At 46.9% G+C, this 14,480-nt stretch overlaps 1 pseudogene; it reads right to left on the bottom strand.

The window, feature by feature from the left end:
- Positions 1-2,022: 2,022 nt before the first annotated feature.
- LOC148442036 (uncharacterized) lies at positions 2,023-3,942 on the bottom strand (annotated as a pseudogene).
- Positions 3,943-14,480: the final 10,538 nt, after the last annotated feature.

Below are 14,480 nucleotides of genomic sequence, written 5' to 3'. Positions count from 1 at the left end.
CTAAAAAAACATCAGCATTTGTGTTAGACATACTGTACTGTGCAGAAGTCTTAGGCAGGTGTGGAAAAATGCTGCAAAGTAAGAATGCTTTAAAAAAAATAGAAGTGTTAATAGTTTATTTTTATCAATTAACAAAATGCAAAGTGATTGAATAGAAGATAAATCTAATTCAAATCAATATTTGGTGTGACCACCCTTTGCCTTCAAAACAGCATCAGTTCTTCTAGGTACACTTGCACACAGGTATTTTGTAGGATTATAATCAGGTGTATGATTAACCAATCATACTAAATAGGTGATAATGATCATCATTTTCATATGTAGGTTGAAACACAGTATGTAGGTTGAAACACAGTCATTATCTGAAACAGAACCAGCTGTGTAGGAGGCTTAAAACTGGGTGAGGAACAGCCAAACTCTGCTACAAAGGTGAGGTTGTGGAAGATAACACAGGTCATACACCATGGCAAGACTGAGCACAGCAACAAGACACAAGGTAGTTATACTGCATCAGCAAGGTCTCTCCCAGGCAAAGATTTCAAAGCAGACTGAGGTTTCAAGATTGTAATACCCCAATGGAAAAAATACAGATGGTGTGGTGCAGGTGTAACTGGTGGCAATTCCTAATTCAGACCACACTCACAGAGAGGCAAGGGTTCCCAATCAGACACAGACAATGGGAGACAAAATTCATGCAAAAGCTATACGGATTTATTTTTAGAAACCCACAATTATTGAAATGGGTAACTGTTATAGAATGATAGGTTTGGTACAATATACACACACTAGATCACATAAATTACAATAACAAACTTACTGCTTTTCTACTTGACTATTCCTATACCAAATTAGCAATGTTCTTTTCAAATTAATAGAATGTCCCAATAACCTAAGACAGATGACATGTCCTTTATAACCCAGGTAACGGGTAACTCCTAGTGCACACGTTGGGTCCCTTAAAGTGTATTTACAACTGAATGGCAAGCAGCAATGTTGCAGTGTTCATATATAAATTAGGAGCAGTGTCTCTATATCACACATAGAAGTTGTGTGTAATAATGGATTCCTCTCACCAAATCTGAGGACCAAAATTAGGATGCGACTTTCTCTTCAAAAGGTAGCCAAAGTGAACAATTGGACAGGACTCTCAGCATGGCTTACTATGTGGCACTATAAGTCCCAGCCACTCTTCTATTTTTTATTTCTCTGTCTCTATTACTACAGCTGTTTCTCACTCTGCAATGGTGTCCCCTCAGCTCTCCTCTCTCCACAGCTCCAACTGTCACCCCTCTGCTCTCCTCTCTCCACAGCTCCAACTGTCACCCCTCAGCTCTCCTCTCTCCACAGCTCCAACTGTCACCCCTCAGCTCTCCTCTCTCCACATCTCCAACTGTCACCCCTCAGCTCTCCTCTCTTCACATCTCCAACTGTCACCCCTCAGCTCTCCTCTCTCCACATCTCCAACTGTCACCCCTCAGCTCTCCTCTCTCCACATCTCCAACTGTCACCCCTCAGCTCTCCTCTCTCCACATCTCCAACTGTCACCCCTCAGCTCTCCTCTCTCCACAGCTCCAACTGTCACCCCTCAGCTCTCCTCTCTTCACATCTCCAACTGTCACCCCTCAGCTCTCCTCTCTCCACAGCTCCAACTGTCACCCCTCAGCTCTCCTCTCTCCACCGCTCCAACAATTTATGAGACCGCTCAGGCCTTGCTGTAATTCTGTGTGAGGGGCCGATGTTACTCAATGTTACCAATGTATACGCAGGATTGCGAGACCTTACGGATGTGAGAATGCTGGGATATGTCTGCCAATGTAATTCCAAGTTAGACGTAATAACTCACATAGTGGGGTATTACATACTTCCCCACTTGAATTTTGCGTGTCCTCACGCAAAAGGCAACACTCAATGTCCACTGTAGAACAGTCTCTTTAACATGTTTTTACACAAAGGCTATTTACATCTGATATGTACGATAAGAAGAACAATATTTATTCTAAACACTTATTCACATGTTAATGTCTATACTGTAAATATGGAGCACCTTTGTTTCTCTTTCCTGACTTTCCCAGAACTCTGTAGGATTAATGCTACCTCCCTAGAACTTATTTCAGTATATTCATGGTCTGGGAATTTGTTTTCTGAGGGCACAGACATTAGGGGCTCTTTGGGTATGATATATGGTTCCTCAATATCAATAGATTTAGACTTTTGCATAGAATAAACTACGTGATTTGTTTCAGGGAACCCCAACTTCTCTGCTATGGGTAAGTGCTGAACTTTCTCTGTGTCTTCTGTATGTTTATCTGTACTCGACTCTTGGTGATTGCAGACCACATTGGAAGCACTGTCAAATACTTTTGGTTGATTCTGTGGTTGTGGTTCTTGAGCAACTGTTGGCCGGACTATTACTTGTTGGTTCTGGCACACCAGTATATTTTGTTTTTCTACATCTTGACCAACCATTCCCATCAGCACTTCATCCTGCATTGCGACACCAGAATATTGTGGTCTCTGTCCATAAGATCTCCTTAGATAGGACGGTGGGTAGTGACACTTCCGGTAAGGCCATTGTGGATTAGCACCCTCTATCACACTTTCAATTTCTTCTGGTCTTTCTCTACTTTCACTATGTCGATAGTTACATGGAGAACCTCTGCGACATGGATAATGCCAATAATGTTTGCGATCTGCTGCATATTTGCTGCCTTGGACTGGAACTCCACCAGGACCAGTTACGTTAGTTGCTTCAGCACCTTTCTCTCCTTTGACTACATCAAATTCTACAGTCTCCCCATCTCCCAAACTTCGAAATTATTTTTTTGGGTTGTTCTTCTGGATGGCTGAGTAATGTACAAAAATATCGCTCTTTGTGTCGTCTCGATGTATGAACCCATATCCACGTTGCACATGGAACCATACAACTTGACCTGAAATTTTCTTTGTACTGGCTAGCAGAACATTGTCTGCATGTGTTTCAACTACCATTCCAACCTGGCTCTGCAATACTGTGTTTGCACTTGCATCCTCGTGATGTTGTTCTTCCAAGGATGGACCTGTTCTCTCTATTCTTACTGAGCTCCTAATAGTATCCCATCTAGGGTTATTTCGTGGTCCACGATCCAAACGCCATTCATTTTGCTTAGACGACGCCTGTTCTTGCTTTAGTTCTTTCAGCTCTTGACACACTTTGGTTAGACCTCGTGTGAGCTCAGCAATCTGGCTTTTTAATACCCCAATAGGATCAGGACAGGAGGATGTTTGAGTGTGTTGCATGACGAACTCTTTAGGTGCTAGGGGGTCTTGTCTTTCTTTGTAGCTAACATCGTGCGGACCCTTTGCCTCCGAATTTTCTGCAAGTACGGAACAGTCAACTTCAGAACTTTGATTCAGTCCCAGAATTTTCATAATAGTCTCTTTAAATTCTAGGAAAGGACAATCTGGATTCTGAAATCTCCACATTCGCAATTGAGTGCACACCTCCTCCCCGAGTGCTCCCTCAATAAAGAGGTTGATTAATGTTTCATCCTCTTGCTGGATCCCAATAGGGTCAAGGTTTTGTAATTCTTGAAGTGATTCCTGCAAACTAAGAGCAAATTCTCTTAAAGACTCATGAGGCTGTTGCTTTCTTGCATAAAGGTGCCTTTTCAATTCGGATACGGTTCGTGAGTTGAAAATAGCGACTAGTTTTTCGAAGATATCTTTGACAGTTCTACGGTATCTGTCAGGCCATGATTTCACTTCACGTAAAGTGGTGCCTTTTAACTGCCCGATGAGTATCTCCACTTTCTGTACTTCATCAAGTTGGTACAGTCTGAACATCGATTGTAATTTGTACTTAAATTCTTTAAATGCACTTGTGCCTGGTGTACATGCATCCCCTGAGTAAGTTGGCAGTTATGGGGCCTCGAAGTAGTATGGCATAGTAATTAGTGTAGACATAGTAGGACTTCGTCTGTTTAATCTGTCTCCTTGCTGTGACTTTTTTTTTTTTTTTTGAGGGTAGCCACCCGCTTTTGTCTCTGTAGTCGATCCTGTTCATGACGTCAAAATGTAATACCCCAATGGAAAAAATACAGATGGTGTGGTGCAGGTGTAACTGGTGGCAATTCCTAAATCAGACCACACCCACAGAGAGGCAAGGGTTCCCAATCAGACACAGGCAATGGGAGACAAAATTCATGCAAAAGCTATACGGATTTATTTTTAGAAACCCACAATTATTGAAATGGGTAACTGTTATAGAATGATAGGTTTGGTACAATATACACACACTAAATCACATAAATTACAATAACAAACTTACTGCTTTTCTACTTGACTATTCCTATACCAAACTAGCAATGTTCTTTTCAAATTAATAGAATGTCCCAATAACCTAAGACAGATGACATGTCCTTTATAACCCAGGTAACTGGTAACTCCTAGTGCACACGTTGGGGCCCTTAAAGCTTATTTACAACTGAATGGCAAGCAGCAATGTTGCAGTGTTCATATATAAATTAGGAGCAGTGTCTCTATATCACACATAGAAGTTGTGTGTAATAATGGATTCCTCTCACCAAATCTGAGGACCAAAATTAGGATGCGACTTTCTCTTCAAAAGGTAGCCAAAGTGAACAGCATGGCTTACTATGTGGCACTATAAGTCCCAGCCACTCTTCTATTTTTTATTTCTCTGTCTCTGTTACTACAGCTGTTTCTCACTCTGCAATGGCGTCCCCTCAGCTCTCCTCTCACCACAGCTCCAACTGTCACCCCTCAGCTCTTCTCTCTCCACATCTCCAACTGTCACCCCTCAGCTCTTCTCTCTCCACATCTCCAACTGTCACCCCTCAGCTCTCCTCTCACCACAGCTCCAACTGTCACCCCTCAGCTCTCCTCTCTCCACATCTCCAACTGTCACCCCTCAGCTCTCCTCTTACCACAGCTCCAACTGTCACTGGCCTGACACTGGTCATGTGACCTGCTGCTCCTGACCTCTTCAGCAGCTGCAGAGAATGCTGGGATATGTCTGCCAATGTAATTCCAAGTTAGACGTAATAACTCACATAGTGGGGTATTACAAGATGTGCTGTTTAAGATCTTTTCAAGAAGCACAAAGACTTTCAGTCCATGACTGGCTGTTCCTCAGAAGGTGGGGACGCCATTTTATTTTTGGGGTCCCCGCTGTCTGAGGAATTCCAGTCCTGGGCTGACCAATAGGGGATAGTTAATGTAATGGCAGAGGTACCCCATGCTGTGTTTCCCTGCTATAGCATTATACCCCCAGCTGGTTCAGCCCGGTGCTCGTTATTGGAAAATAGGGGGAACCCAACATCATTTTTTCTCCTGACTTTCCAGAAGCAGCCCAGGCTGAGAGATCTGATTACTGATTTGGGGGGGGGTCATACTGATCTATGTAGCGCTTCTACCAAACTCACCTGCCACAGTCGGGGCTATTGTTTGGGCAGGTTTCCCGTCATTTTACGGTCAGTTTTAAAACTGACCATTAGTAAATCTGCACATTCTATTCTGCTCTATGTTAAATAATAAATTGTTGGTCCGATGTTCTAAAGTGTTTTAAAGTCAAGTTTTTGGTCAGTGTTCCATCGGTTTTGAGTTTAGTAAATGGTCGGTTTGCAAAACTGATGGTAAATTTCCCCCCCAAAAAATTAAAAGCGACTTTTAGTAGATAATATACCCCTTGTAGTCACTAAGGCAGTGATTCCCAACCTCGGTCCTCAAGGCACACTAACAGTCCTGGTTTTAGTGATATCCATGCTTGAACACAGGTGGTAAAATCAAAATAACTAAGGTACTAATTAAGTCACCTGTGCTCAAGTGTGGCTATCCTTAAAACTTGGACTGTTAGTGTGCCTTGAGGACCGTGGTTGGGAACCCCTGCACTAAGGTGTATCATTGTACTTTATTGTGTATCCTGCTATTTAGTTTAACTTAAGACCCTGTTAAATAAGCTTTATCTCTCATCCACTGGGATCCTTAATATTGGTTAATATGCATTATAGAATTTCCAGTAAAAACCCCCAATATGTGCATCGTTTCCAATTCCTTCCTACTTGTGTGTTGGATTATTGGGTGCGGGAGTAATCGCAGTCCACTACACCCACACATTGGGCCATAGGGGCTTCCCCTGGTGGACTTCCTTTTATGAGCAACCTATAAAAAGGCTTGGGTGGAGGCACAGCCAGAGACAGATCACTTGTAATGCTCTATACACACGGAGCGATCAGCCAGCAATGCAATATCGCTGGCTGATCACTCCGCACTGTGCCTGGTGTATTGGATGATCTATACAGATAATCCAACACACCACCAACATGCCAATGACTATAGTGACCAGCGATCGCAGATCCCTATAGTATACCCTGCTCGATATCGAGCAGGTTGTCCAGCATGCAGGGACGATGGGCAATATCGCTGATTTGATTTTGGTCTGGGCACGTGCCCCCTTATGCTCCCCCTTATTCTGACTCAGGGGAGATCATGCAAGTGTCCCAATGGGGAGCTCTGCCACAGGTGGAGAGGGAAGAAGAATACAAAAGGTACATCAAAAATACGACCAGTAACAATATCACTGGGGGCAGGTCACCCACGAAGAAGGGGGCAAATGAATGTACATTGGGATTTAAAGTAAATAGCAAATGGTAGTGAGCTTTAAGTTCATAAATGTTACCATTACTCTCATGCAGAATATAGGGCCCTAATTACCTGTATACACATTTAGATTTAGAACACTAATTTATATTTCAATCCCGCACCAGTTACATGATCCTTAATCTATTATATATAGTGTCTCATCTCATTGAAAATGTTTTTATGTTCGGGGATAAAACCCCTAGAAATTTATTTATAGCACAATGAGGTGCTACCTGAAACTCCTAATAGATTATATGAACACAAAACAGTAAAACGGAAGAGTTATTGTATTAGGTGCAGTAGAGACATTTGGATTTAGCACTACACTTAAAACAAATGTTACAGAAAGGCCAGACGTGACACATTTCTAATCCAGACCCATCTTTTCTTGGGAGGAGAGATCAAAAAAATGTAATTCATCTATATCTAATTCCCTATTCCCTGGGTCCGACATGGGTAGATTTAGATACACCCAGTACTGACAAGTCTGTTTGCGTCTTGCACGCCCACACTTTGATGAGGCAGACGGTGCTCACATTACATGGTCTAATACCGTAGTAGTTATATACTTACCATAGACACTGACAAGTTCTGATCACCATTACTGTCCCAGTCTCTGGCTCACAAATGAAGCATTGCTAATCCTGGTGCCACCAAGCCACCTCTCCCTCTGCAATTGTGTGACATCAACATGCTGGGCAGAGCCTTAGGACAGTGTGAGCCACAAGGGCTGCACTTTATATAGATGTGATAGAGATGGCATCGGTGTCTTTGGGATAAGCTGGTCCCCATTAACCTACTGAGCAGGGGTGTATCTAAGGGTCTGAGCACCCCTGACAAAGTAATCTACTGGCGCCCCCCATATTTTCTGAATAATTACATTGTCTCCCCAGCCACCCCCCTTCTGTCTCCCCAGCCACCCCCCTTCTGTCCCCCCAGCCAGTCCCCCTTCTGTCTCCCCAGCCACCCCCCTTCTGTCTCCCCAGCCAGTCCCCCTTGTGTCTCCCAAGCCATCCCCCTTCTGTCTCCCCAGGCCAGTCCCCCTTCTGTCTCCCCAGCCATTCCCCTTTTGTCTCCCCAGCCATTCCCCTTCTGTCTCCCCAGCCATCCCCCTTCTGTCTCCCCAGTCCCCCTTGTTGTCTCCCAAGCCATCTCCTTCTGTCTCCCCAGCCAGTCCCCCTTCTGTCTCTCCAGCCATTCCCCCTCTGTCTCCCCAGCCATTCCCCCTCTGTCTCCCCAGCCATCTCTCTTCTGTGTCCCCAGCCACTCCCCTTCTGTGTCCCCAGCCATCCCCCTTCTGTCTCCCCATCCAGTCCCCCTTCTGTCTCCCCATCCAGTCCCCCTTCTGTCTCCCCATCCAGTCCCCCTTCTGTCTCCCCAGCCATCCCTCTTCTGTGTCACCAGCCATTCCTCTTCTGTGTCCCCAGCCATCCCTCTTCTGTCTCCCCAGCCATCCCCCTTCTGTCTCCCCAGTCATATTCTTTCTGTGTCCCCAGCCATCCCCCCTTCTGTCTCCCCATCCAGTCCCCCTTCTGTCTCCCCATCCAGTCCCCCTTCTGTCTCCCCAGCCATCCCCCTTTCTATCTCCCCAGCCATCCCCCCTTCTGTCTCCCCAGCCATTCCCCTTCTGTGTCCCCAGCCATCCCTCTTCTGTGTCCTCAGCCATTCCCCTTCTGTGTCCCCAGCCATCCCTCTTCTGTGTCCCCAGCCATCCCTCTTCTGTGTCCCCAGCCATCTCTCTTCTGTGTCCCCAGCCACTCCCCTTCTGTGTCCCCAGCCATCCCCCTTCTGTCTCCCCATCCAGTCCCCCTTCTGTCTCCCCATCCAGTCCCCCTTCTGTCTCCCCATCCAGTCCCCCTTCTGTCTCCCCAGCCATCCCCCCTTCTGTCTCCCAAGCCATTCCCCTTCTGTGTCCCCAGCCATCCCTCTTCTGTGTCCCCAGCCATCTCTCTTCTGTGTCCCCAGCCACTCCCCTTCTGTGTCCCCAGCCATCCCCCTTCTGTCTCCCCATCCAGTCCCCCTTCTGTCTCCCCATCCAGTCCCCCTTCTGTCTCCCCATCCAGTCCCCCTTCTGTCTCCCCAGCCATCCCTCTTCTGTGTCACCAGCCATTCCTCTTCTGTGTCCCCAGCCATCCCTCTTCTGTGTCCCCAGCCATCCCTCTTCTGTGTCCCCAGCCACTCCCCTTCTGTGTCCTCAGCCACTCCCCTTCTGTGTCCTCAGCCATTCCTCTTCTGTGTCCCCAGCCATCCCTCTTCTGTGTCCCCAGCCATCCCTCTTCTGTGTCCTCAGCCATCCCTCTTCTGTGTCCCCAGCCATCCCCCTTCTGCTGGCCCCCACACCCAGCCCCCGCAGCCCACACAGATACTTACCGTACCCTGTGGCTGTGGCAGGCTCCTCAGTGAGTGTAGCAACATGGCGCATGTGACATCATAATGTCACACAGTGCCTTGTGTCAAAAAAAACCCCAAACTTGATTAATTGCTCATACCAAGCAGCTGCCGGCAAGCGCCAGTGGCTACCCGGCCCTAAACATCAGACCCGAGTAGGAGCCAGGGGCGTTCCCAGGAGCCGGGACCCCAGTCCTTGCATTCCCGGCCTGATTCTACACCTTTGCCGCAGGTGACACCGCTGGACGGCGCACCCCCTCAGCAGGCACCCCTGACAAGTGCCATCCTGGCCAATGGGTAGATACGCCCCTGCTACTGGGCCCCCAGATATGTTTTCTCCAAAACCTCTTCTATGGGCAGCCCTGGATACATGCAACATTGTTATAGGCACAGGAGTGGGGGTGGACAGAGAGCCACAGACACAGTGGATGAAACCAACATGGAGGGGCTAAATGTAGTCAGAGGTGGGCAGGGGCGGAAAGGGGAACCTATGGCAGATGAACAGGCTGTTTTCATGTAATACACTATGGGCCTAATTCAGGGGTAGACTCAATACCAATACTACAAGGGTAAGTAGCCGGTACATTTTCCCCTCCCCAGACACCGGCCACTAATCCGGAGTGCGGCTCCTGGTGATCGGCTGATTACAGGCGTATCGCTAGGAATCTGGTCCTGGTTGTGGGGACAAGTCCAAAGTCTCCCACGTGATATACTCCAGCCCTGAGAAGACTACCCCGGGCAACAACAGAGACAGGAGCGGGTAATTGCCAATATCACCTTCTTTTTGGGACACTGCAATCTATCTATATGATGAACACTTGCAACAGGGATTGTATCTAATAAGATTCAAAGGTGAATATTTACTAAAGTGAGAATTTTTGGAAATGAAGATGTTGCCCATAGCAACCAATCAGATTCTACTTAACATTCAACTGGCAGCTTCTAGAAGATAATAGCTAGAATCTGATTGGATGCTATGGGCGACATCTCCACTTTTAAAAACTCTCACTTTAGTAAATATACTCCCATAGTTATATACCAAGTATCACCACAGGACCTAGGCCCTGATTCAGACCCGCTCTCTACCGGAGGCAGTTCGCAGGTCTGATGGGCGTGTTTTTTTTTTTCTGCAGTCCGCTCGCTAAGCTGTGGGTGCCCACCCACAGCTTTTGCGAGCGGGCTGTAGATGGTCACGATTATCGCGACCATCGGACTTGTGACAAGACCCTTGTGGTAGGGTCTCATCTCCTGCAAGCCCCAGTGGACTTCCTGCTCTAATAGAGAAGGAAGTCCACTACTGACATCACAAACGACAGGCGTTCCTTTGGGAACGCCTCCATTTGTGCAGCCACCCCCCCTGCCTGCCTACAAAACGGGGCAAGCTGTCGATCAACATCGACAGCCGCCCCGTTTTGTAGCGAGCCCCGGAGTGAGTGGAGTTCTCCCTCGCGCGTGGCACGCACCGCTAGTGCGCAATGGCCCACCAATGACACGCTTGCAAGCGCTATGCGCTCGCGAACGGGTCTGAATCAGGCCACTAGGCTTTAGCATTGGACTGGTTACAGTGTACAACTTGGTAGTAGTAGTAGTATATTGGTCTATATACCATTTCTACTATTTGATTACAGGATTACAAATACAGGTAGAGTGTGTTACATATACTAATAGGTTAAGCAAGAAAAAAAATATGGAGAGCGCTGGACAGAGGTAAATGAATTTAATATACAATTAGACATAACATATATTAAAAAGCTGACATTTAGAAACATATATAACAGTCAAAATACATAATTCCTGGATAATAGAACCACCTGAAATCTCCTATAAGGAGGATATTTTATATTATAGTAAAATGGTAGCATGCACCAAACAATATGTGCAAACATAGGTTAATAACAAAGCATCTCATATATTCCACACAGGAACTAAAGAGCATAAATATATCAGAATGTTGGTAAACGGAGAGTTTGCATAAATTAATTCCAGCTGTGAGGAGCTCAGGAGAGTATTGCAATAAACGTCTTATGCAATTTGCAACTGACAATTAAATCTTACCACCTTGGAAAGGTAACCGGCGTCCCGGCACACTAGTAGGTGGTGTCTGCTGCTGATCCCAGCTGGTATGATGGGAACAAGGGCCAACCAAACTGGCAAATAATGGCCACTAATGTGAAAACGGCTGGAAATGAAAAACCAGGATGGAAGGTCCAGTGAGCTGCTCTGCCCAGGTGAATTGATGCCCACGTGTCCACCGTGTGACCGCCGTGGGGCTGCAGGCGGCAGACGGGTCCAGAGCGGAAGTCTAATGAGTATCCCAGGCGGCTGTGATGCCGCAAAGTGTCCGTCTCTGTGCTCACCAGAGCAATGGAGGTAGAGACGCTGGGAGGGGAGCGGTGGACCCGTCCAGACGGCTAGGCTGCCACAGCGTGTCCGTCTCTGTGCTCGCTGGAGCAGTGTAGGTAAAGCCAGCTGGCGTGTAGGTTAAGAGCAGCACTGTCCTCCGACCGCCTCTGAATGAGGGCATTAGACTCATCGCACTATGGGGCCTATGCATCAAGCCATTGTTTACATAAAATTATGCAGAAACTGCAGTCTCTGCATAATGTTATATATCGCTCCTATGTACTAATAGCACAATGCAGTAGATTTCACAGAAATCTCCGGCAAAGTGCTAATCAGCTCTGCAGATCACAGTCCCCATTATTATCAGTGGGGATTACGATCTGACCCCTATGTACTAAACTCCAGAAAGCAAAGCTTTTCAGAGTTTAGCCACGGTAGTTTACGCCATTTGAAGATGGCGTAAACTACTGATAGCCTATGGCAGTGATTTTCAACCTTTTTTAACTCACGGCACACTACACAAGATTTTAAAATTGCCAAGGCACACTATCCGGCGATGTGGTGTGCGCGGACTATGAAAAAACACACTACATTAGTTCCCACAAGAACAAAACACACTACATTGGCCCCCACAAGAAAAAAAAACACACTACATTGGCCCCCACAAGAATAAAACAATCCCATTAGCTGGCCTAACAGAAAAAAAAACCCACATTGCTCCCCACAAAAAAAACAACCATACCACATTGCGCCCCACAGAATTGCTCCCCACAGAAAAAGAAACCTATGGCTGGCCCCACAGAAACAAAAAACAAAACAAAACACATTGTTCCCCACTAAATAGGCAAATATATGGCTGGATAACATATGGCTGGTTCTCACAAAAAAAAATGACATGACTGGTTCCCACGAAAAAATAAACTATGGCTGGTACCCACGAAGAAGAAAAAAATGTCTGGTCCCCACAAAACCCACATTTCTTCCCCCCTTGTCGCTCACACTGCAGCAGGATCGCGTGCGGGCGGGCTTCCAGGCAGGCTGCAAACCTCTGGCCTATGGGGTCTCCAGGTGCAGGAGAGAGATCTTTCCATCTCTACCACGCAGCCCCCGGCCAGTCCCGGAAGCTGACGCCATGCGCTTGCACAGTGTCAGGTTCCCTCAGGGAAGTCTTTCACATCTGTGATATCTTCTGTTACCGAAATGCCAGTAATGTAACTCGCCACGACAGCGGTTACCACAACCGCTATCCCTGCGAGTTTCCAGAAGAACATAGCCGGGATATTTTTATTAGAAATTAAAATATTCCGGACAAGATGGATACATACTAATTGCGTCCGTTCCTCGATTATTGGTACATAGACCCCAGAGTCCGGTGTATGCGGAGGGATTGATTTCAGCAGCCAAGTACCAGACCCGTGGGAGCACTGTTCAACACAGGAATATACAGAGTAGGGAGGAGGGTTTTGTTACCGGGTCTTTTATGGTTTTTGGATTGAAGGGGAACAGTATATTAGCTAAAGCAGGGTTTCCCAACCTCGGTCCTCAAGGCACACTAACAGTCCAGGTTTTAGTGATATCCAGACTTGAGCACAGATGGGTAAATCAAAATAACTGAGGTACTAATTAAGACACCTGTGCTCAAGTATGGCTATCCTCAAAACCTGGCCTGTTAGTGTGCCTTGAGGACCGTGGTTGGGAACCCCTGACCTAAAGCAACAACCTTGGGGATTCCCTAGATCCAAGGTTACTAATACCTACTGTATGTAATTACAGAGTTGGGGGAGAAGTATTGATTAGGAATAACTGTAAAGACTGGAGACACTCAGCGTTAGTTTCAATGGAATACTTCCCCTTGGAGAGCATATTGCTATTGTAGCATGGTTATTTAATTTCTTATTACCCCCTGCTGTTGGAAAGGACTAATAACAAGGAAGTTTTAGGAATCCAGAAACTGTTACATCTACTTTATTGACACAAATATATTCCATAAACTCTGAACTGCAAACTCAAATATTACATTTAAGTAGCAATCGAAAGCTGCTTACAAACGACACTGATAATTTACACTGAGGGAGTAATCCTATGGACTCAGGGCCTGATTCAGAGCCGGACGCTCTGACAAGAGCGCTCGCTCTGAATCAGGGCCGTCCTACCTTTTATTGGAGCGGCCTCCTGGCCGCTCACATAGCTGTGGGTGACCACCCACAGCTTATGCGAGCGGCCAAAAAGATGGTCGCGATGGTCAAGACCATTGCGACCATCGGGCTTGCGACGAGGCCCTGCGGTAGGGTCTCGCCTGCCGCAAGCCCGGAGTGCTTTTGGCTCTATCACTAGTGATGTCAGTGGGGCCGGCCCCAGACGGTAGGCGTTCCCGTCACTCACCATCGACAGCATGCCCCCTTTGTAGCGAGACCCATAGCGACGGCTTGGCCATCGCTATTCGGGTCTCGCGCATGCGCACGATGGAGCTCCCTCCGTCGTGTGCATGCGCACTAGGGCAACATCGACCCGCTTGCGAGCGTTCAGCGCTTGCTAGCGGGTCTGAATCAGGCCCTCAGAGAATAATTAAATACATACATGCTGATATATTTATTGTTATTGCTAATTAGCAAGAAATGAGTTTCACCTTACACTAATGGTATTAAATGTTATGTGTTACCCAGACTGCCCCACTCACAGCTAACTGCCCCCATTTATAGCTATCACTGCCCCAATCACAGCCCACACTGCTCCCCCTCCCAGCTTACTGCCCTCCTCACACAGCCCCCACTCATAGCAGTCTCTGTCCCCAATCATTGCTCCCACTCACACTGCACCCCTCAAAGCTTACTGCCCTCCTCACTTCCCCCACTCATAGTTCATTTCCCCCTAGTCACCACTCGCACTGTCCCCTCTAACAACTCCTGACTGCACACCCCCTCACCTGCCCCCCTACAGATGATACTGCCCAAACCCCCCCTCCCCTCTCACCCATGCACTGCTCCCCTATACCTCTAGCACACTAACCTATAAACTTTGTTGCTGTTTTCTCCTCTCCTGCTGGACCCTGGTTGGGCTGACCGCAGCGCTGGCTGGTCACTAAGCACTTCAGGACAGTTAACACCCTCAGC

The sequence above is a fragment of the Taudactylus pleione genome, unplaced genomic scaffold (genome assembly GCF_031769625.1).
Source record: "Taudactylus pleione unplaced genomic scaffold, aTauple2 ptg001650l, whole genome shotgun sequence".
In the NCBI taxonomy this organism is placed as follows: Eukaryota; Metazoa; Chordata; class Amphibia; order Anura; family Myobatrachidae; genus Taudactylus; species Taudactylus pleione.
The sequence above is the reverse complement of the archived record's forward strand: the minus strand, read 5'-3'. Positions and strand labels throughout refer to the sequence as shown.